This window comes from Dendropsophus ebraccatus, unplaced genomic scaffold (genome assembly GCF_027789765.1).
Source record: "Dendropsophus ebraccatus isolate aDenEbr1 unplaced genomic scaffold, aDenEbr1.pat pat_scaffold_1556_ctg1, whole genome shotgun sequence".
In the NCBI taxonomy this organism is placed as follows: Eukaryota; Metazoa; Chordata; class Amphibia; order Anura; family Hylidae; genus Dendropsophus; species Dendropsophus ebraccatus.
The window spans coordinates 5,045-29,005 of record NW_027208978.1 but is presented as its reverse complement, the minus strand read 5'-3'; the positions used below and the strand labels follow the sequence as shown (position 1 = coordinate 29,005).

Below are 23,961 nucleotides of genomic sequence, written 5' to 3'. Positions count from 1 at the left end.
GCCGCGTTTACACGTACGATTATCGTTCGAATTCGATCGTTATCGCGAAAATTCGCCCGATAATCGCTCCGTGTAAACTTAGCGTAAGGGTGCATTTACACCAAGGGATAAATCTGACAGATTTTTAAAGCCAAAGCCAGGAACAGACTATAAACAGGGAACAGGTCATAAAGGTAATATTGAGCCATTCCTGGCTTTGGCTTCAAAATTCTGTCAAATAAATCTCTCTGTAAAGGCACCCTAAGTGGAAGCTTGGTACCCAGCCAGGGCACCAACAAATAAGCCCCGCCCCCAGCCAGGATTTCACCAGAGGGGAGGCCACTCTCCCAGCGAGGACCTCACTAGAGAAGCCCTGCCCCCATATATGACCTAGCCAGAGGGAGAAGCTCCGCCCCCCAGTAAGAACCTCACCAAAGAAGCTCCGCCCCCCAGTAAGTACCTCACCACAGAAGCCCCACCCTCAGTCAAAAACTTTGGGTCGTATATATTAAAGGGGATGTCCAGGCATACGCCATACTCACCCTCTCAATTAGACAACAGGCATCTAGTTGTCAGGGAAACCATCTGACACCCAGCGAATATGGTGAATGGGTCTCGTGCAGTGGCGGATTATAATGCGGGCAGTTCGGGCGGCCGCCGGGGCCTGAGACTCTGGGGGGGCCCATGCCGAGTCGCCCACATTATAATGCGCCCACGCCACTGCGGTGACTCTCTTGTGACCACAAGCATTGTTTTGCTTGCGGTCACAAGAGTCCGGCTGATGCGCGGCTGCCGGGGGTGTTCCGTCCTATCCCCTGGTAGTGCGCGCATCAGAGAGCTCCCTGTGCGCTTGTGGCTGTGACTTCTGGCGCACGGAGAGCTCTGTGATTCGCGCGCTGCCGGGGGATAGGACGGGACACCCCCGGCAGCCGGGGGACAGACGGAGCCTGCAGTAGAGGAGAGGATCGACGGGGGAACAGATGGCAGGTGAGTTGTTGTTTTTTTTTTGTTTTTTTATGTTATCTGCTGTGCTCAGGGCGGGGGGGGGGGGGGCCATCTATAAGGTGGGGGGGGGAAGAGGGGCAACATCTATAAGGTGGGGGGGAGAAGAGGGGGACCATCTATAAGGGGTGGGATAGGGGCAACATCTATAAGGTGGGGGGGGAGAGGGGGACCATCTATAAGGTGGGGGGGGAGAAGAGGGGCACCATCTATAAGGGGGGGGGGAGAAGAGGGGCACCATCTATAAGGTGGGGGGGGGGGAGGGGCAACATCTATAAGGTGGGGGGGGAGAGGGGGACAATCTATAAGATGGGGGGGGAAGAGGGGGACAATCTATAAGAATGGGGGGGAAGAGGGGGACAATCTATAAGATGGGGGGGGGAAGAGGGGGACAATCTATAAGATGGGGGGGGAAGGGGGGGACCATCTATAAGATGGGGGGAAGAGGGGGACCAACTATAAGATGGGGGGGAAGAGGGGGACAATCTATAAGATGGGGGGGAGAGGGGGACCATCTATAAGATGGGGGGGGGGAATAGGGGGGACAATCTATAAGGGGGGAGAAGAGGGGTACCATATATAAGGTGGGGGGAGAGGGGCAACATCTATAAGGTGGGGGGGAGAAGAGGGGGACCATCTATAAGGTGGTGAGGGAAAAGGGGACCATCTATAAGGGGAGAAGGGGGGACCATCTCCTATAGGATTAGCACCCTCCTCTCCTGACAGCCTCTGTGCTGCTGGGACCTCCCCTATAAGACCAGCGCCCTGCTCTCCTGACATCCTCTGTGCTGCTGGGACCCTGTAACCTCCCCTATAAGATCAGCCCCCTCCTCTCCTGACATCCTCTGTGCTGCTGTGACCCTATGACCTCCCCTATAAGATCAGCATCCTCCTCTCCTGACATCCTCTGTGCTGCTGGGACCCTGCGACCTTCCTTACTGGGGGAAGCAGCAAGGGACCAAACATTATGTTTATTGGGTCCAGCAGGGAGGGGAGGCAGGCAGTGTTTATTGGGGACAGTGTGGGGGGGGGGGGGGGGGGGGGGGTGGGGGGGGGCAGTAGCGGATTATAATGTGGGCAGATTGACCGGGGGGGGGGCCAGGTTGGGTGGACAGCCCGGGGCCCAGGGTACATTTAATCCGCCACTGGTCTCGTGTATTAGAACAGGCCTCATACACAGGATTGGTCATGTGCCGAACCACTATAAACTGATCGCCTAATGTGCAGTCCTGTCATGTGAACCCAGCCGTATCCGAGGGACGGAGGGTGCGAGCCCAGCCGTATCCGAGGGACGGACGGTGCGAGCCCAGCCGTATCCGAGGGACGGACGGTGCGAGCCCAGCCGTATCCGAGGGACGGACGGTGCGAGCCCAGCCGTATCCGAGGGACGGACGGTGCGAGCCCAGCCGTATCCGAGGGACGGACGGTGCGAGCCCAGCCGTATCCGAGGGACGGACGGTGCGAGCCCAGCCGTATCCGAGGGACGGACGGTGCGAGCCCAGCCGTATCCGAGGGACGGACGGTGCGAGCCCAGCCGTATCCGAGGGACGGACGGTGCGAGCCCAGCCGTATCCGAGGGACGGACGGTGCGAGCCCAGCCATACATGACGGACGGTGTGAGACCAGCTGTATATAAGGGACAGAGGGAGCCCAGCCTTATATGAGAAACAGCTGGGAGTTTTTCATCTCACTGCTGTGATAACAAAAAAATTAAAATAAATAAGGGTACAAACACACACAGCAGATATGCAGCAGATTTGATGCTGTGTTCAGTTATTTAGATCTAATCTGCTGCGTATTTGCTGCATATCGCAGCAGTAAATACGCAGCGTATATGCCGTGTGTGTTTGTACCCTAAAACTGTTGAAGTATGTTGGGAAACACAAATATATAAATACAGATATATAGCAGACATATAGTAACAATCACTGAGCACTATTTGCAGCGTTGTATTACCTTACTGTAGATATTACAGGTAGAGACCAGTGATTGTTGCCGCAGCCTCCTGCCCTGACCCCATATTGATGAGCATTGCCCCCGCAGCTCCACCTCCAGCTATGGAGCCAGGTGCCTGGAATTAACCATAGACCATGCCTAAAGAGCTATGCACCTGCAGTGTATTATTAGGCTAGGTTCACAAAATGCTCAGGCTATGTTCACGTCTTTTAAATAGCTGTCCAAAAAAAAAAAAAAAAAACAGCTGCGAAACGGGCAAAAAAAAAGAACAGGGGGAGATTTATCGAACATGGTGTAAAGTGAAACGGTCTCAGTTGCCCCTAGCAACCAATCAGATTCCACCTTTCATTCCTCACAGACTCTTTGGAAAATGAAAGGTGGAATCTGATTGGTTGCTAGGGGCAACTGGGCCAGTTTCACTTTACACCATGTTCGATAAATCTCCCCCAGTATCTTAGGGTCCTATTACACGTAGCGATTTTTAACGACTAATGATAAACGATCGCAAACAAGATCGTTTAACATTAACCTGAAATTGTTCATATTACACTGACCGATAATCGTTAGATACGATCGTTATTGCGATCGTTACTATGATCGTTTATTCCTTCTGATCCCAGGAAAACAATGAACAATTTGCTATTACCCTAAACGATTAGTGAATAAATGCCGAACTTGAGCGAACGAATGTGGAATTACAGCGAACGATTAACGATAATTTTAGGTTCAGGTCTAAATCAACGATCAAAGACATACAAACGATTTTTTAATCGTTGGCTGCAATTACACAGAACGAATATCGCTTAAATTCCATCGATACAACGATTTTTCTCACAAAGTAAGGGTACAAACCCACACACCGTATACACAGCAGATACGCAACAAATACGCAGCAGATTTGTTGGTACAGATTTGCTGCGTACTTGCTGCGTATCGCAGCAGTAAATACGCTGCATATGCGGTGTGTGGGTTTATACCCTAATAGGGAGAGCAGGAGAGGTTCTCTATGAGGATTTGCTGCTGCTCTGGACAGTTCCTGACATGTACAGAGGTGGCAGCAGAGAGCACTGTGTCAGACTGGGAAGCATATACCACTTCCTGCAGGGCATACAGCAGCTGGAAGACTTGAATTTTTTTAAAAGAAGTAAATTTTGATTTTAAAGATTTTTTTTTTTTGCTGAACCGCCTTTTAGCAGCCATTTCATCAGCTACCACCAGTGGTGTAACAATTGGCATCTCTGTATAGTACCAGCTGTGCTTTATGTTAGGTGACTGTAGCAGGGGGCTTATAACTAATAGCGCTGGCATCACAATACACCAAATACACTCCACTGTGGCACAACCCTGGGTTTCAACACCTGTTCAGACTGGATGGAGCTTTATTCTGGGAGCAAATGGGATTGAACGTTCCATTATGGACCTTTCAAGTCTTTTGCCCGGCTACAGACGGATTTTGCCTTACCACACTCATCCTTTTTAGATACTTACAGCTGCGCCATGCTATTGAGACACAATTTGGTAGGTCCTCCCCAGACATATCCTTTCATTTTCTTAAAGGGTAGCTTCACACGTACCGTATCGCTGCGTTTTTAACGGTGCGTTTTTAACTGTGCGTTTTTGTGTAGTGTGATAGTGTGTAAGCTGATGCATGCGAGCAGGGACCTCACTCCTCATGTATGGATAACTACAGTATATGTATATCTCTGGTAACGATGTCCCTGCAGCCCTCGCTCAAGGATCATCGGGCCGTGGAATAGGCCCAGTAAACAAGCGGCGTTCTAGCAGATCGGCGCTCGTTTACATCGTTGATCGGGCCCTGTTCGGCCCGTGGAATAGGGCCCTTATAAAGCGATCAACGATTTCTCGTTCGGTCGTTAATCGTTAACTGCATTTCAACCAAACGATTATCGTTTAGATTCGAACGATTTAACGATAATCTGAACGATAATCGTCCGGTGGAAAAGGGCCCTATTACACCGGACGATTATCGTGCGAAAAATTGTTAAATCGTTATAATTTAAAAGATAATCGTTCTGTGTAATTGCAGGCAACGATCAAAAAATCGTTTGTATGTTGTTGATTGTTGATTTAGATCTGAACCTAAAATTATCGTTAATCGTTCGCTGTAATTCCACGTTCGTTCGCTCAAGTTCCGCATTTTTTCACTAATCGTTCAGTGTAATTGCCCATTGTTCATTGTTTTTCTAGGATCAGAAGGAATAAACAATCGCAATAACAAACACAGTAACGATCGTAATTAAACGTTAAATCGCTCAGTGTAATAAGACCCTTAAGGTTTGATTTCCTTTATATATAGAGAGCTCTTGGATTTATATATGTCCACCAGACCTCTAACGATTAAAGAGGATGTACCATCAGGTACATCCTCTTTAACCTGACACAGGGATAGAACGGCGCCGTCACGGGGAAGCCGATGCCGTGGTCCGTTTTTCGAACCGAGGCCTGATTCCAGTCACTGGAGTCACTGGAAGTAACTGTGTGGTGTCCCACCACTGGTGTTCTTTTCTCCTCTCTTAAGCACCTGTCGCAAAAGCTTCTTTCTCCAGGTTAAGTGGTGAAGAAGGTATTTTTAAAGTTTCACCACTAGATGTCAGTATTGTGTATTTCTATGTATTGCACAGCTGAGGAGGTTAATAAGTTAATGTTTTACTATATACCATGTGCTCTTATTGACCTATAGGAGGTGCTCTCTACTTCTAAACTGTCTTTCCTTCTTTCATTTGCACACACTCCTTCCCACCACTCACAGGGTAGATTACTTAGCCCCTGTAAGAAGTTACTTACTTGGTGGAGGAAGTTCAGTCAGATTCTTGTGGGAAATGGACACACAGAGCAAACATCCCTGCTGTAGCCAAGCCAGGGCCTGGCTTCTGCCAGGACCCTTGTCCGGGACAAAAGTGTAGTCTAGTCTAAGACACCGGAGTGTACAGATGCAGCTAGAGACAATCAGTTCTTTTACTACTTAAATCTCATATGCAGTGCTAAGCACTTTAAAGGGGTTGTCCAGCGAAAATCTTTTTTTTCTTTTGAATCAACTGGTGTCAGAAAGTTATATAGATTTGTAATTTACTTCTATTAAAAAATCTCAAGTCTTCCCATACTTATCAGCTGCTGTATGCCCTACAGGAAATGTTTTATTTTCAGTCTGACACAGTGCTCTCTGCTGACATCTCTGGCGGAGACAGGAACTGTCCAAAGCAGGAGAGGTTTTCTATGGGGATTCATAGAAAACTGAGATAAAGTTCCTGTCTCGGCCAGAGAGCACTGTGTCAGACTGAAAATAAAACACCACTTCCTGCAGGACATACAGCAGCTAATAAGTATGGAAAGACTGGTGATTTTTTAATAGAAGTGACTTACAAATCTATATAACTTTCTGACACCAGTTGTTTTGAACAAAAAACATTTTTCGTTGGACAACCCCTTTAAGGAGAAGAGTCTAAACTATGCCATTAACCAGTCTAAAAGGTGCAGAGCAGTATCCTAAGAACCAGAGGAACTAGCCTGGATAGGACAAAGCTACCAAAGGAAGGTCTACGTATCCTATCTCGCAGTGCAGGTAACTCAGACCCCCCCGGAAATTTAGCTTCACCCAGATAACCACGACTGGGGCTTGTATCACCCTATTAGGACGGGTCACTCGACACTGTAGGTCAGAAGGTGGTCAGACTATAGTCTATACACGGGTACAAGTAAACGTCTCATTCACAAGTATTCTCTCAAGTTCCGGCAGAGTACGTTACTACAGTGGGTTGGGACTCCCTTGACAAACTCCTCTCCTCTGCTCTACTCTACTCTCAACTCTCCAAGCACCACTACAACTAACTCTACTCCTTCAAGCCACCGTGACAAGAGCCCAAGGGACCCATCTGTCACAACACCTAGACCTGTGCCAGCCGGCTTCACCACGCGGGGGCGCTGCTCTAGGAGGAGCACTCCCATTGAATCCTCTCTCCGCTGTAGTAGTGAGATGTGATGGTCACTAGGTGGCGCTCTCCATTAGGCTGCTGAGCTTGTGTGAGCAGGAGGACTCTGGGCCTCTGCAGCTGCTGCGAAACGACTACAACTCCCAGCATGCCACGATTCAGCCGTCCGGGCATGCTGGGAGTTGTAGTCGCGCGGGAGTCCACAGGCTGGAGGAATGTCTCTATCCTCTCCCCGCACTGACAGTCGCAGCCTCAGCATCTTCCGAGTCACATGACCCCGCCTGTGTGTCACGTGACGCGGCCGGGAGCGCACGTCCGAGGGGCTCGTGCAGGTGTCGGGGGCGCGCCCGGCAGCCGGTGTGTGAGCGGCACTGGAGACCTCGCTCACGGGGGCGCGGCCGGATAACGGAGCCAACGGTCAGTGCGGCCTCCATGCCGGGGCCGAGAGGATTCATGAGCAGTGAGAGAAGCGGGACATCGCCGGAATGAGTCACTCCGGGCTCCGGTCACCGGAGAAGAATGGCGAATGTGACTGGGAGGAGGAGGAGGAAGAAGAGGAGGACGGGGAGGCCGGGGGAGAGGAGGGGCACGATGACCGGGCTCTCGCCTCCCCCCGCTGCCGGCGCCTGGAGCTGCACCTGAGCGGCCATGACTTCCCCCCGGTGCCGGGGCTGGCCGGGTCCCCGTCTGAGGGAGAGGAGGAGAGCGTGCAGCTCCCGGGCCGGCGGCGGACCCGCTCCAGCAGCTCCCGGCCCCGCTATGAGATCGTCACCGAGCTGGGAGCGGAGGAGGTGCGCTGGTTCTACAAGGAGGAGAAGAAGAGCTGGAAGCCGTTCATTGGCTACGACTCCCTGCGCATCGAGCTGGCCTACCGCCGCCTGCTGGAGCTCAGCACCGAGGGGGAACCGGCCGGGGACGGGGAGACCGGCGGCGGCCTGGACCTCATCAACATCGGGGACGTGGCCAAGATCGAGCCGGTGTGTGTGCGGAGCGGCCTGTACGAGGTGGACGTCACCGAGGGGGAGTGCTACCCGGTCTACTGGAACCGTGAGTGTCTGATGCCGGCCCCTGAGGACTGATAGTGCCACGCCCCCACAGTGTCTCCGCCCTGAGTACTGATAGTGCCACGCCCCCACAGTGTCTCCGCCCTGAGTACTGATAGTGCCACGCCCCCACAGTGTCTCCGCCCTGAGGACTCACAGTGCCACGCCCCCACGGTGTCGCCGCCCTGAGGACTCACAGTGCCACGCCCCCACGGTGTCGCCGCCCTGAGGACTCAGTGCCACGCCCCTACAGTGTCTCCGCCCCGACTACTCACAGTGCCACGCCCCCACAGTGTCTGTTGCCCACCCTCAGTACCCACAGAGACACCCCCCTGCCAGTGCCTGCTGCCCACCCCTGAGTACACAGTGCCACACACCTACAGTGTCTGCTGCCTGCCTCCAACTACCCATAGTGCCCTGTCCCCCACAGTGTCTGGTGCCCACCCCTAAGTAACCAGTGCCGTACCCCTACAACGTCTGCTGCCCACCCCTGAGTACGTATAGTGCCGTACCCCTTCTTTGCTGCCCACCCCTGAGTACGTAAAGTGCCGTACCCCTACGGTGTTCGCCCCCGAGTAGCCACATTGCCACACCCCTGCAGTGTTGTCTTTTCGTCCCAGTGTAAACAGCTCCACACTCCTACAGTGTCTGCTGCCCACTCCCGAGTACCCACACTGCCTAGTGCCCACCCCAAAGATCCTACAGCCTCTGCTGCCTGCCCTGACTACCCATAGTGGCACATCTCTACAGCCTCTGCTGCCTGCCCTGACTACCCATTGTGGCACACCTCTACAGCCTCTGCTGCCTGCCCTGACTACCCATAGTGGCACACCTCTACAGTCTCTGCTGCCTGCCCTGACTACCCATAGTGGCACATCTCTACAGTCTCTGCTGCCTGCCCTGACTACCCATAGTGGCACACCTCTACAGCCTCTGCTGCCTGCCCTGACTACCCATAGTGGCACACCTCTACAGTCTCTGCTGCCTGCCCTGACTACCCATAGTGGCACATCTCTACAGTCTCTGCTGCCTGCCCTGACTACCCATAGTGGCACACCTCTACAGCCTCTGCTGCCTGCCCTGACTACCCATAGTGGCACATCTCTACAGTCTCTGCTGCCTGCCCTGACTACCCATAGTGGCACATCTCTACAGTCTCTGCTGCCTGCCCTGACTACCCATAGTGGCACACCTCTACAGCCTCTGCTGCCTGCCCTGACTACCCATAGTGGCACACCTCTACAGTCTCTGCTGCCCTGCCTGATAGCCACAGGGGCCCCTACAATTTCTGACTACCCGAATACCCACAGTGCTACACAGTCTCTGCCGCCCACCTCTGAGTACACTTGGTACCCTGTCCCCTTCATTGTATGCTGCCAGCCCCTAAGTACCCAGTGCCACCCCCTACAGTGTCTGCTGCCTGGGTCCGAGTACCCACATAGTGCCACATTACTTACCCCCCCCCCCCCCCCCCCCCCCCGAGTACACAGTGCTCTGCCCCCTACAGGTTTTGCCTACCACGAGTACACACATTGCCACACCCAAGTGTCATCACTGCAGTGTTGGTTCAGTCTGTATCCCCCCCTCCCCCCGTCGGTTCAGTCTGTATCCCCCCTCCCCCCGTCACTTCAGTCTGTATCCCCCCTCCCCCCGTCGGTTCAGTCTGTATCCCCCCTCCCCCCGTCGGTTCAGTCTGTATCCCCCCTCCCCCCGTCACTTCAGTCTGTATCCCCCCTCTCCCCCCGTCGGTTCAGTCTGTATCCCCCCTCCCCCCGTCGGTTCAGTCTGTATCCCCCCTCCCCCCGTCGGTTCAGTCTGTATCCCCCCTCCCCCCGTCACTTCAGTCTGTATCCCCCCTCCCCCCGTCGGTTCAGTCTGTATCCCCCCTCCCCCCGTCGGTTCAGTCTGTATCCCCCCTCCCCCCGTCGGTTTCAGTCTGTATCCCCCCTCCCCCCGTCGGTTCAGTCTGTATCCCCCCTCCCCCCGTCGGTTCAGTCTGTATCCCCCCTCCCCCCGTCACTTCAGTCTGTATCCCCCCTCTCCCCCCGTCGGTTCAGTCTGTATCCCCCCTCCCCCCGTCGGTTCAGTCTGTATCCCCCCTCCCCCCGTCGGTTCAGTCTGTATCCCCCCTCCCCCCGTCACTTCAGTCTGTATCCCCCCTCCCCCCGTCGGTTCAGTCTGTATCCCCCCTCCCCCCGTCGGTTCAGTCTGTATCCCCCCCTCCCCCCGTCACTTCAGTCTGTATCCCCCCTCTCCCCCCGTCGGTTCAGTCTGTATCCCCCCTCCCCCCGTCGGTTCAGTCTGTATCCCCCCTCCCCCCGTCGGTTCAGTCTGTATCCCCCTCCCCCCGTCACTTCAGTCTGTATCCCCCCTCCCCCCGTCGGTTCAGTCTGTATCCCCCCTCCCCCCGTCGGTTCAGTCTGTATCCCCCCTCCCCCCGTCACTTCAGTCTGTATCCCCCCTCTCCCCCCGTCGGTTCAGTCTGTATCCCCCCTCCCCCCGTCGGTTCAGTCTGTATCCCCCCTCCCCCCGTCGGTTCAGTCTGTATCCCCCCTCCCCCCGTCACTTCAGTCTGTATCCCCCCTCCCCCCGTCGGTTCAGTCTGTATCCCACCTCCCCCCGTCGGTTCAGTCTGTATCCCACCTCCCCCCGTCGGTTCAGTCTGTATCCCACCTCCCCCTGTCGGTTCAGTCTGTATCCCACCTCCCCCTGTCGGTTCAGTCTGTATCCCCCCTCCCCCTGTCGGTTCAGTCTGTATCCCCCCTCCCCCTGTCGGTTCAGTCTGTATCTCCCCTCCCCCCGTCGGTTCAGTCTGTATCCCCCCTCCCTCCCCCGGCATCAGTTCAGTCTGTATCCCCCCTCCCCCGGCATCAGTTCAGTCTGTATCCCCCCTCCCCCGGCATCAGTTCAGTCTGTATCCCCCCTCCCCCGGCATCAGTTCAGTCTGTATCCCCCCTCCCTCCCCCGCATCAGTTCAGTCTGTATCCCCCCTCCCTCCCCTCTCCCCGCATCAGTTCAGTCTGTATCCCCCCTCCCTCCCCTCTCCCCCCGTCAGTTCAGTCTGTATCCCCCCTCCCTCCCCCGGCATCAGTTCAGTCTGTATCCCCCCTCCCTCCCCCGGCATCAGTTCAGTCTGTATCCCCCCTCCCCCGGCATCAGTTCAGTCTGTATCCCCCCTCCCTCCCCCGGCATCAGTTCAGTCTGTATCCCCCTCCCACCATAAGTCTATATCCTGTGTGTATTAGTCTGTATTCCGCTTCTACAACCTGCTGAGGACAGACGCCGTCAGACTCTTGCATGTTGGCAGCTTTTCATGAGCTTGTGCTTACGTGACCCGCTGCCTGGTGGGCAGCCCTGGCATCTGTTAGAGCATTACACAACTGGTCAGTCATATGCCAGGCTCATGACCGTACCCCACCCCTCTCCGGCTCAGTTACTTCGCCCCAGCGTCTCCTGTGTTGGTGTCTCTTATCAGTCTGGTGTAATCTTTGCCCTTCAAGGACTTTGGTCAGAATATAACTGTTTATAAGAATTTCCCAATTTGAAGGGGGGGGTGACCTCAAAATGATCAGCTGCTGTGGCCAGGGATAACTATCATAGGCCCTTTAGGTGCCCCCTGCAGACATTCTTTGCTAGTACTTGTACCCTGACCAGTTGTACATTAGGGGCTTACTAAATAAAACCTTCTAGTAAAATGTTGGGGCGTAGGTGGCAAGCTTCCCGTAGCTGTCCTATGCCAATAACACCTGCCATGCACAGCCGCATGCACACGCATTCATTATACATTATAGGAGGCGATGTCTGTGGTTATGATGACTCCGCTGCTCCAGTTTTGCACCAAGGTGTAACTACCTGTGGCCTGGGCCTGGCGGCCGGTAAGGGGGCGCATTACACTTACACATAAGGATTTTGGGGGGGGGGTAGAAAATAAAATGCAGCCCTATGGGTTCCCTTGATGGGCATCGTGTTCTCTGCAGAATAAGCCGGGACTCTGGTGACAATGGAGCCGCCACAATATCCACTGCAGAAATACGAATGTCCGCTTCAGATATCTGATATCAGATATCTGTGTAATATACATACTCTTAAAGGGGTAGTTCAACTAAATAAACCCCTTTAAGTCTTGCATGCGACGGCACTGCATGTGTGCTTATTGCCCCTGGTCTTTGACATCACTGCGTTCCTGCCGGCACTGATTTCTGGCATCAATTTGTGTCTGCCGCCCCTGGTCTATGACGTCACCGCCTGCCTGATGCCCCTGGTCTCTGGCGTCACTTTGTGCCTGATGCCCCTGGTCTCTGGCGTCACTTTGTGCCTGATGCCCCTGGTCTCTGGCGTCACTTTGTGCCTGATGCCCCTGGTCTCTGGCGTCACTTTGTGCCTGATGCCCCTGGTCTCTGGCGTCACTTTGTGCCTGATGCCCCTGGTCTCTGGCGTCACTTTGTGCCTGATGCCCCTGGTCTCTGGCGTCACTTTGTGCCTGATGCCCCTGGTCTCTGGCGTCACTTTGTGCCTGATGCCCCTGGTCTCTGGCGTCACTTTGTGCCTGATGCCCCTGGTCTCTGGCGTCACTTTGTGCCTGATGCCCCTGGTCTCTGGCGTCACTTTGTGCCTGATGCCCCTGGTCTCTGGCGTCACTTTGTCCCTGACGCCCCTGGTCTCTGGCGTCACTATGTGCCTAATGCCCCTGGTCTCTGGCGTCACTATGTGCCTGACGCCCCTGGTCTCTGGCGTCACTTTGTGCCTGACACCCCTGGTCTCTGGCGTCACTTTGTCCCTGACGCCCCTGGTCTCTGGCGTCACTTTGTCCCTGACGCCCCTGGTCTCTGGCGTCACTATGTGCCTAATGCCCCTGGTCTCTGGCGTCACTATGTGCCTGATGCCCCTGGTCTCTGGCGTCACTTTGTCCCTGACGCCCCTGGTCTCTGGCGTCACTATGTGCCTAATGCCCCTGGTCTCTGGCGTCACTATGTGCCTGATGCCCCTGGTCTCTGGCGTCACTTTGTCCCTGACGCCCCTGGTCTCTGGCGTCACTATGTGCCTAATGCCCCTGGTCTCTGGCGTCACTTTGTGCCTGACGCCCCTGGTCTCTGGCGTCACTTTGTGCCTGATGCCCCTGGTCTCTGACGTCACTTTGTGCCTTACACCTCTGGTCTCTGACGTCACTTTGTGCCTGACGCCCCTGGTCTCTGACGTCCCTGCCTGCCACCCCTGGTCTCTGACGTCACTTTGTGCCTGACACCCCTGGTCTCTGACGTCACTTTGTGCCTGATGCCCCTGGTCTCTGGCGTCACTGCCTGCCTGATGCCCCTGGTCTCTGACGTCACTTTGTGCCTGACGCCCCTGGTCTCTGGCGTCACTTTGTGCCTGAGGCCCCTGGTCTCTGGCGTCACTTTGTCCCTGACGCCCCTGGTCTCTGGCGTCACTATGTGCCTAATGCCCCTGGTCTCTGGCGTCACTTTGTGCCTGATGCCCCTGGTCTCTGACGTCACTTTGTGCCTTACGCCCCTGGTCTCTGGCGTCACTTTGTGCCTGACACCCCTGGTCTCTGGCGTCACTTTGTGCCTGATGCCCCTGGTCTCTGACGTCACTTTGTGCCTGACGCCCCTGGTCTCTGACGTCACTTTGTGCCTTACGCCCCTGGTCTCTGACGTCACTTTGTGCCTTACGCCCCTGGTCTCTGACGTCACTTTGTGCCTGACGCCCCTGGTCTCTGACGTCACTTTGTGCCTTACGCCCCTGGTCTCTTACGTCACTTTGTGCCTTACGCCCCTGGTCTCTGACGTCGCTTTGTGCCTGATGCACCTGGTCTCTTACGTCACTTTGTGCCTGATGCACCTGGTCTCTGACGTCGCTTTGTGCCTGACACATCTACCATCGGTGCCTGGGCTATGCCTCTAGCTTCCTACATTGTGAGCGGTGATTCTTTGCGGTCAGGCGGCGCGGCCTGAGGATGGCAGACAGCACACAGATCAGCAGCTTTAGCCCTTCCCCTGCTCTGTCCGTTCCCTGAGCTGCTTTATCCCTAAGCTTTATCCCTTTAGCCTCAGATCCTATAACCATCCTTTATGTACATGTATATATAGGGCTCCTGGTCTTACACAGGCCGCCTACAATTCACTTTTTGACCATATGTCCAACGTTAACATGGAAAGTGCCTGCGGCCCGTATCCTCTTACCCAGGGATTATATTTAATGGTGCAACAAATGTTCTCCCCATAGTCTCCTGTACTAATCGTCCACCGTGGCCTAAGCCCGAAAGATCGCCCATCAGTCCAGTGTTCTAGGATACAGGTCACCCAACAGTCATAAAACTATTGTAGTATACGGATCACCCCTTACACTACGTGATGTAATATATACAGATCACCCATCAGTCCCTTACACTATGTCATGTAGTATACAGATCACCCCTCCCCCCTTACACTACATGATGTAATATAGACAGATCACACATCAGTCCCTTACACTATGTCATGTAGTATACAGATCACCCCTTACACTACGTGATGTAATATATACATATCGCCCATCAGTCCCTTACACTATGTCATGTAGTATACGGATCACCCCTTACACTACATGATGTAATATATACAGATCACACATCAGTCCCTTACACTATGTCATGTAGTATACGGATCACCCCTTACACTACGTGATGTAATATATACAGATCACACATCAGTCCCTTACACTATGTCATGTAGTATACGGATCACCCCTTACACTACATGATGTAATATATACAGATCACACATCAGTCCCTTACACTATGTCATGTAGTATACAGATCACCCCTCCCCCCTTACACTGCGTAATACCATATATACAGATCACCCATCAGTCCCTTACACTATGTCATGTAGTATACGGATTACCGCTCCCCCTTACACTACATGATACAGTATATACAAATCACCTATCAGTCCCTTACACTATGTCATGTAGTATACAGATTACCCCTCCCCCCTTACACTGCGTAATGCCATATATACAGATCACCTATCAGTCCCTTACACTATGTCATGTAGTATACGGAATACCCCTTCCCCTTACACTACATCATGTAATATATACAGATCACCCATCAGTCCCTTAGGGCCTTATTACATGGGATTTATCGTTATATCGTTCACATTTAAATGACAATAGTTTTGTGTAAATGCAGGAAACGACAAACGAGAAATCGTCCATCGTTCGTTTGGTGCTGACACCAACATCATCGTTAATCATTCAGTGTAATCCCACATTTGTTCACTAGTTGTTCAGTGTAATCCCACATTGTTCCTTCATTTTCTGGGATGAGATGAAGTAAACGAGCCTAGTGACGATCGTAGCTAAAGACTATCGTTCTATGGTGAACGATTTCAGGTTAACGATAGACAATGTCGCTTATCGTTAAAAATCGATTCAACTAATAAGACCCTCACACTATGTTGTGTAGTCTACAGATCACCCCCCCCTTGAACTACATCATGTAATATATACAGATCACTCATCTTTCCCCTTACCCTGCATTATTTAGGATACAAATCGTCCATTGTCCACCGTGTCAGGTGCACCTGTTTCATCTCATTACCTGTATAATAAACACCTGTCCACACACTCAATCACACTCCAACCTCTCCACCATGGCCAAGACCAAAGAGCTGTCTAAGGACACCAGGGACAAAATTGTAGACCTGTATGAGTCTGGGATGGGCTACAGTACAATTAGTAGACAATGGAAGAAACACAAGATGACCTCTTGTGTTCATGGGCGCCTTCTGCGTTGTGTCACCGCAGCCATTCTCCTAATTATAAATCTCCATTAGAGAGGACAAGAGCTGAGGTTACGTCACCATGTGATTTATGGGATTTGACAGTCAAATGAGTTCACATTCATCTCATTTGCACATTACTTTGGTTACGGTAATGTGATCAGTGGCTGAAGTCAAGGCTTGGTCATTCGTTCCCCCCCAATCTGTTGGAAAACTACAACAGCCATCATATCCTAACACGCTGTGACGGATCTATCGATCTCTCACAGCAGCTGTGGTTCTCCATTTGTCGAACAACTACTACTCTCATCGTGCCCCAACAGCTTTATCGCTTACACCATGGTTTCCAAACCTGTGGCTCTTTAGTTATTGCAAAACTGTATCTCCCAGAATGGTAGGGCATGCTGGGACTTGTAGTTTTGCCACAGGTTGGGAGTCCCTGGCTTAGGGTAATGGAAGGATAATGATAAGAAAACCCTTGGTGACAGCACAGGGGTCTGCAGTCCCTAACCCTGTTTCCTGATTAAGGAGGACCCCCCCCCCCCTTTAGTTATATATCAATGTAAGGGTTAAATAGCCCAGACCCATTGCTTGTCTAGATTATTTTTCCTCTTCTTTTTTTTCTTCTCTTACAGAGAGTGATAAGATCCCTGTAATGCGAGGACAGTGGTTCATCGATGGCACCTGGCAACCTCTCGATGAAGACGAGAGCAACCTTATAGAACAGGAACATCTCTCCTGCTTCAGGGGCTACCAGATCCACGACAACCTCGACCTGGAAGTGGCGAAGCCTGTGGACCACAAGGATGGTGAGGGGCCAAGCTATCTCCTCACTTAATATCAAAAACAACTCGGCTGATTATATATTACAGACCTGGACTCTAGGAACCTATTGTAACTTTACCCCATCTCAGTATGTGACCTATACCCCCCCTATGTCAGTATATGGCCTATACACCCCCTTCCCCATTATATAACCTACACCCCCCATCTCAGTAGATGGCCTATACTCTCTTCCCCCTCCAAATCTCAGTATATGGCAATGCTGAGACCGCAGCCCTGAACCCTGACCGGAGCATCTTCCAGTAAATTCATTGGTCGGGTTCTCTTTACAGAAGTTATCAACAATTAATAATATAATGCTCATTTCTTAGGTTTTTCAGCCTAGTTCTTTTTGCTTTCTAATTAATTACGCTTAAAGTGTACCTGTCGTTATTACGTTAAAAATGTAAATGAACAGTAGATGTGGTATAAAGCAAGTTTGCAATAATATACAATCGTTATCATTTTTTGTTGTTGCTGTAAAACAAAGCTGAACCTACCAGAAATCCAAGCCCAGTCTCCTGACTGCTATATAACAGCTATACTTCCTGTATCCAGGTGCAGTCTCCTGAAGGCTGATATATAACAGCTATACTTACTGTATCCAGGTCCAGTCTCCTGAAGGCTGATATATAACAGCTATACTTACTGTATCCAGGTCCAGTCTCCTGAAGGCTGATATATAACAGCTATACTTACTGTATCCAGGTCCAGTCTCCTTAAGGCAGCTATATAACTGCTATACTTACTGTATCCAGGTCCAGTCTCCTGAAGGGAACTATATAACAGCTATACTTCCTGTATCCAGGTCCAGTCTCCTGAAGGCAGCTATATAACAGCAATACTTTCTGTATCCAGGTCCAGTCTCCTAAAGGCTGCTATATAACAGCTATACTTACTGTATCCAGGTCCAGTCTCCTGAAGGCAGCTATATAACAGCTATACTTACTGTATCCAGGTCCAGTCTCCTGAAGGCTGCTATATAACAGCTATACTTACTGTATCCAGGTCCAGTCTTCTGGAGGCAGCTATATAACAGCTATACTTACTGTATCCAGGTCCAGTCTCCTGAAGGCGGCTATATAACAGCTATACTTACTGTATTCAGGTCCAGTCTCCTGAAGGCTGCTATATAACGGCTATACTTACCAGTCTCCTGAAGGCAGCTATATAACAGCTATACTTATTGTATCCAGGTCCAGTCTCCTGAAAGCTGCTATATACCAGCTATACTTACTGTATCCAGGTCCAGTCTCCTGAAGGCTGCTATATAACAGCTATAATTACTGTATCCAGGTCCAGTCTCCTGAAGGCTGCTATATAACAGCTATACTTACTGTATCCAGGTCCAGTCTCCTGAAGGCAGCTATATAACAGCTATACTTACTGTATCCAGGTCCAGTCTCCTGAAGGCAGCTATATAACTGCTATACTTACTGTATCCAGGTCCAGTCTCCTGAAGGGAACTATATAACAGCTATACTTACTGTATCCAGGTCCAATCTCCTGAAGGCTGATATATAACAGCTATACTTACTGTATCCAGGTCCAGTCTCCTGAAGGCTGCTATATAACAGCTATACTTACTTGTATCCAGGTCCAGTCTTCTGAAGCTTTTAAGTCTAGGGCTGGTTGAAAAAAAGAGACTAAGAGACAACACAGAAGGTGCCATGTTTTTCATAACTAAATAAAAATAATGTACTTAAATTGCAAACTTCCTTTATATCACATATACGGTTGTTTTACATTTTTAAAGTTATAATGACAGGGACACCTTGAAGCTGAGGTAAGGAACCTTGGCTCTCCAGCTGTTGCAAAACGACAACTCTCACCATGCCCGGACAGCCAGAGTTTTAGCTTTGGCTTCCCAGGCTTTATAGGAGTTGTAGTTTTTCACCAGCTGGAGAGCCAAGGTTCCCTGCCTTAAAGCGTTCCTGTCCTTTATAAAAGCTTTTCACATGCCATACAGTTCGGTCAAAAGTTTCCCGTTAAAATTTCCTTGTTAGGACCCCACCAATGCCTAGATATAGCCAGGTGAAGCGCAGGGCTGTGTGCTTCTCTTTGGATCTGTAGACTCTCTTGGCTATAGCTTTGTGGTCCTGACCGATGTCTGCACGGTATGTTAAAGCTTCTATGAGGACAGTAACGCTTACATGTAATCTTAGACTTATCACACCCATGTCTTTTATTTTAAATCAGTGATCTCCAACCTGTGGTGACCCAGAAGTTGCAGAACTATTACTCCCAGCATGGCGTGACAACCATAGGCTAGAAGTTACGTTTTGGGTTTGTTTGTTTTTTTCCTCTCTCTGGGAGCCATGGGTTGGAGATCTCGCTCCCACATTGTAAGGTCTCATCTTTGTTGGCCCAGTCAGCTGGCTGGTGTACAGTATCATGGCTCAGTGTCCGCCATGTTTCCACTGGCCAGTACAGCTTGTCTGAATAAGAAGATTATTTGCCTTTGTACATTGACTGTGTTACTGTAATGGCTTTAATACTCCGAGATGATCGACAGGGATCTTAAAATGTCTCTCTCTTAAGGGTCCTTTTACACAGAAAGATTATCTGCCAAAGATTTGAAGCCAAAGCCAGGAATGGATTTGGAAACAGGAGAAATCACAGGCATTCTTATGACCTGATCTCTGTTCATAGTCTGTTTCTGGCTTTGGCTTCAAATCTTTGGCAGATAATCTTTCTGTGTAAATGGACCCTTATCCACATCGTAACGTCTGTTAACCTATGGGCCAGTATATCCTCTTGTCAAGCAAAGTCTGCTGTTTATACCTCTTAACCCTTTATTTGCTATTGATTATGTGGATTGGATCAATTCGATATTTTACTTACAGGATTAGTTGCCACTGACCCAACCGGGGGGGGGGGGGGGGGGGGGGGGGGGGGGGGGAGTTATAAAGGAGACCCTTAGGGCCATATTACACACAAAGATATCTGACAGATCACTGAAGCCAAAGCCAGGGGCAGTCTATAAAGGAAAGAGATTTATCCTCTTTTCAAGTCCATTCCTGGCTTTGGCTTCAAATATCTGCCAGATAATCTGTGTGTGTAATAGGGCCTTTAGAATGGGCCACCAATATCGGGTTGGTAGCTGGTAGAAGGTCTGACTAGCTCGCTAAAGTTGAGAAATGTGATGGTGTCCACAGTATTTTGCCTATTTATATGAACGGGACTGGGCTGGCATAAAATGCAGTACTGGGCACAACCACTGCAAAATGTACGGCGCTGTGCCTGGTTATGAAGGTTGCAGTATCCCTGACCGCTGTGACCGTCCGGACAGTTTACTATTGCCCATGACCAGATTGAGCGTTAAAAAGACAAAAAAAACAACAAGCCTGTTCTGTGTGACCCCATCCATGTCTCTTGTAGTCCGCACTAGGGCTTCCTGTAAATTGCCCCGGAACTCCAGAACGACAGGCCTGACATGGATGACGGATGTGTGTGTATTGCTAGAATAATCTGTTTCATCTAATGGAATTGTGTCCATCCATCTTAGCAGACAGAGACCTCGCGGTGGATTTTCATTAGGTGTTATTGATCAGACGCGATTGTAGCGGGTGATCAATAATCACACAAGAAACTCCATCAGCCACAATACCATAGGGAACATGACTGGGATTGTTAGCTATCCGGCAGGCAGTCAATAGGCAGCGCTCCTGCCATAGAGAATAACAAAGGGCGGACATTGGCCCCTGGTCTATCCACCGTGACCTACAGACTTTACATGGCGAGAGGATGGAAAGCCCTATTCCATGTGATGTATATGTGACATGCATGACGCTCTCTCACTAACTCATTCTGAGAATTTTTTTTTTTCATTTGAAGCCAAAGTAAAAGTTCCCTGTCTTCACTTTGCTAGTTACCCACCACCTTGCTCCCTTCTCCCTCCCTTTCCTGTTCAATTGGAGAGGATATAACGAAAGCACAGGCGCCCCATGTGCTAAGAGAAAGCGTTACGAAGGTACGGTACCCCGGCTCCGCCGTCTAGATGAGACTCTCTGGCTTTAGACTCTCCATAGAGTAGTGTAGATATTACCGCTCATTGCTTCGCGCTGATCCTGAGGTGACAGCCGCCTCCTCTCTGTGTGTAGGTTGCCTCTCGTTTTAGCAATTAATCTGATCCAGACCGGACGTGGCAAAGTTTGTTTTTTTTCTTAGTTTTTTTTTTAAAGGGGTAGTGCCCATTTAACCCCCACTTTTAAATTTTAGTCCAGTGATTTAAAGGAGAGGTCCAGCTGTTGTGAAAATCTGGCAGCTGGAGGGGGGGAATTTGATTACAAGTAGAAACCTGCCTCAACCCGTGCCCACGGCGAGCGGCAGGACCTTCCTAGGGACCCCCACCGGAAGTTATCACAACTGGGGGAAATGGCCTGTCCTGGCTGATGGACTGGCAGCTCAGCCTGTCCGTGATCCGCCCCAGTCACTGACTGGCTAGGTGGCTAGTCCATCAGCCAGGCCGTGATGTGTCAGCACTAGAGATCCCGAAGCCCGACAATACTGCTCGCCGGGGGCACAGGCAGAGGCTGCTGATTTTTCAAAACGTCTGGACTTCTCCTTTAAGGTCATCCAGGTGACTACTTGAGGTGTAATGGTAGGATAATGCCTTTAACTCTCCACAGGGTAGGTGGGAAGTATCCTATGGATGGGGGTCTGATCACTGGGAACCCCTCAATCACGAGAGCAGGTCCACTTGTCTCTTGAGTGAATAGAGCGCCCATGTGCAGGCTTTGTGGTCTCATAGAGAAGTAAAGGAGCAGTGACATGCTGAGCGCCCCGTTCCCTTTGTCGGGATTCATGGGGGCGTGAGGGTCCCCCCTATATCCATTATCCCCTCTATGAATAGGTGATAAGAGTTGCAGAAGGGAATACCTTTTTAAGTTTTACCCAAAGTATTAGAGGTTCATAGATCCATCCCTGTCGTCTTGTAGCCTATGACCCCCTCCGCCCAGGTGCTGGTATAAGGTGTAGGATTTAGTTGTGGCCTGCAGATGTACATATAACCCCGCTGTTCACTCAGCCTATCACATTGAGTTCTTGTTCTATTTCGGGCACTGGTTTTGTCACCGTTATATAGTGAACAATAATCGCTTTGTGCTCACTAGACCCTGAAAGCAATCGTAGTCTCCCACTTAGCCCAAGCTTCTCGTAAACCGCTGTCCTATAGACTTTGGCCATGTTCCCTGCAGCCTGTCAGCTGTGTCCTCTAGAAACACGTAGGGCAGAGAGAGGCCTTAACCTCTGGCCCTCCAGCTGTTGCAAAACTACAACTCCCATCAAGTCAGAGGCTGTCAGGGCATGCTGGGACTTGTAGTTTTGCTTTTAGCAGTTGAGTTTTATTACATGTATGGGTAGCTCTTATTGGCTCTACATGCTGGGAGTTGTAGTTTTACCACAGGACCATTGGTATACAGGGTGCACACATTAGGTATACGCTTCAGTTGTCTTAAAGGAGTTGTTCGGGATTTTTATTAAATTGGGTAAGAGCTTAAAGCGGCCGTGATGAGTGGTCACATGACATACACACAGGAAGACAGGGCCGAGGCCGGTGATTGGCTGCAGCATCACATGACTGATGGCGGGAGCTCCAGAGCAATGCAGAACATTATAGAGGTGTTTCGGGGGTTTCCCCCTGTATTTTTTTTGAAGTTCCAGCTCTTACCCAACGTCCTGTACAACGTTTGCTGTCTGACACTATGTTACTGTAATTTTCTAGCTGTCCACTGCCTGAAGTTGAGCCGTAGCCACGTGGATTGGCATGGTGTGGATGAAGTCTATCTCTACAGCGATGCAACTACTTCTAAGATAGGCCAGGACTGTTACCCAGAAGTTGGGATTCTCAAAAGGTAAAAGCTCTCCCCTGTGACGTGACCCGCACCCCTCCAGCGTGTAACTGCGTAATCACCCATGACATTTATTTTTACCATGGAGCCCCTCAGGACTGGAGCGTTCAGCAGCCGGGGGGGTGCTCCCAATAGCCGCCATGGAGCAAGCAAGAAACCTGTTTATGGTAAATGAATGGAGATTTAGTCCGGCAAAAAACAAGTCCTTATATGGCACTAGAGAAGGAAAATAATATAATTAAGGGGCAAAAATTAAAAATGCAAAAATGTAAACAAATTTGTAAATTACTTCTATTAAAAAATCACCCAACTTCCAGTTCTTATTAGCTGCTGTATGTCCTGCAGGAAGTGGTGGGTTCTCTCCAGTCTGACACAGTGCTCTCTGCTGCCGCCTCTGTCCATGTCAGGAACTGCCCAGAGAAAGAGAGGTTTTCTATGGGATTTGCTGCTGCTCTGGACAGTTCCTGACATGGACAGAGGTGGCAGCAGAGAGCACTGTGTCAGACTGGAGAGAATCTACCACTTCCTGCAGGACATACAGCAGCTGTTAGTACTAGAAGACTCGAAAATTTTAAATATAAGTAATTTACAATTCTATATAGTTTTCTGACTCAAGTTGATTTAAAAAAAAAAAAAAAATCACCAGAGCCTAGTCAGCTGGATCCCCTATGGTCATGTGTACTTGTTGTGAAGTCAGTCAGTCTACAGTATGTATAGTATGTATAGTACATTAAAAACAAATTGCTGCCTGATCTGATGGAGTCTTCCCCAGCCTGTCGCTCTTGGGAGATTGCAGAACTACAACTCCCAGATGACCCCAGTCGCAGCATAGCATGATTGTGTGAATCCATTACAGGTCCCTCTACGTTGTTGTAACTTTGTGACTATTGTCTCTGCAGCATCGAGCAGTGGGACCAGGCTCCATAGAGGTTACGTCGAAGAGGCGACGTAACGAGGACAAGCCTGTCGACACAACCCATATAGTTTTTGTTGTCCATGGTATTGGACAGAAAATGGACCAAGGAAGAATTATCAAAAACACAGCCATGTAAGTTTATTCTCATTATTTTCTGATGATTATAGTATATACGGGATCTGAATACCTTGCCAAGCCTGGATAGAGGAGCTCATTGGTCTCTCTCATTGGCACTATGCCCAGCTACACTGTCACTGTCAGGCCCTGCAGCAAGGAGTCATGCCACCAATTGTTCTATATCCTATGGTTACAGGATGCGAGAGACTGCAAGAAAGATTGAGGAGAAGCACTTCTCTAACCAGACCTCAGAGCATGTGAGTTCCTTCCTGTGGAATGGCGTTCCAAGCTTGCTCTGGATGGATGGTAACATAATAGAAGAAGGAAACCAAGATATCAGATACGCCTACTGCCTGCACCGGGGTTACCGTCATACTCCTCTGTGCATAACGTCTGATCATGTGACTGCCGCTGTGTTATGATAAGGATGTCTGTGCACGTTCTGTTTTTGCTTACCTGAGCGAAAGGGAGGAGAAACACAAAACCGTAATCCTATGCTAAATGTAGACGGCCCTAATGCTGGACTAGACAGACGCGATGCAGACAGGAACACCGTATGTATGG

At 50.6% G+C, this 23,961-nt stretch overlaps 1 pseudogene; it reads left to right on the top strand.

Annotated features, from left to right (window-relative positions):
• Positions 1-7,146: 7,146 nt before the first annotated feature.
• LOC138775326 (phospholipase DDHD1-like) lies at positions 7,147-23,654 on the top strand (annotated as a pseudogene).
• Positions 23,655-23,961: the final 307 nt, after the last annotated feature.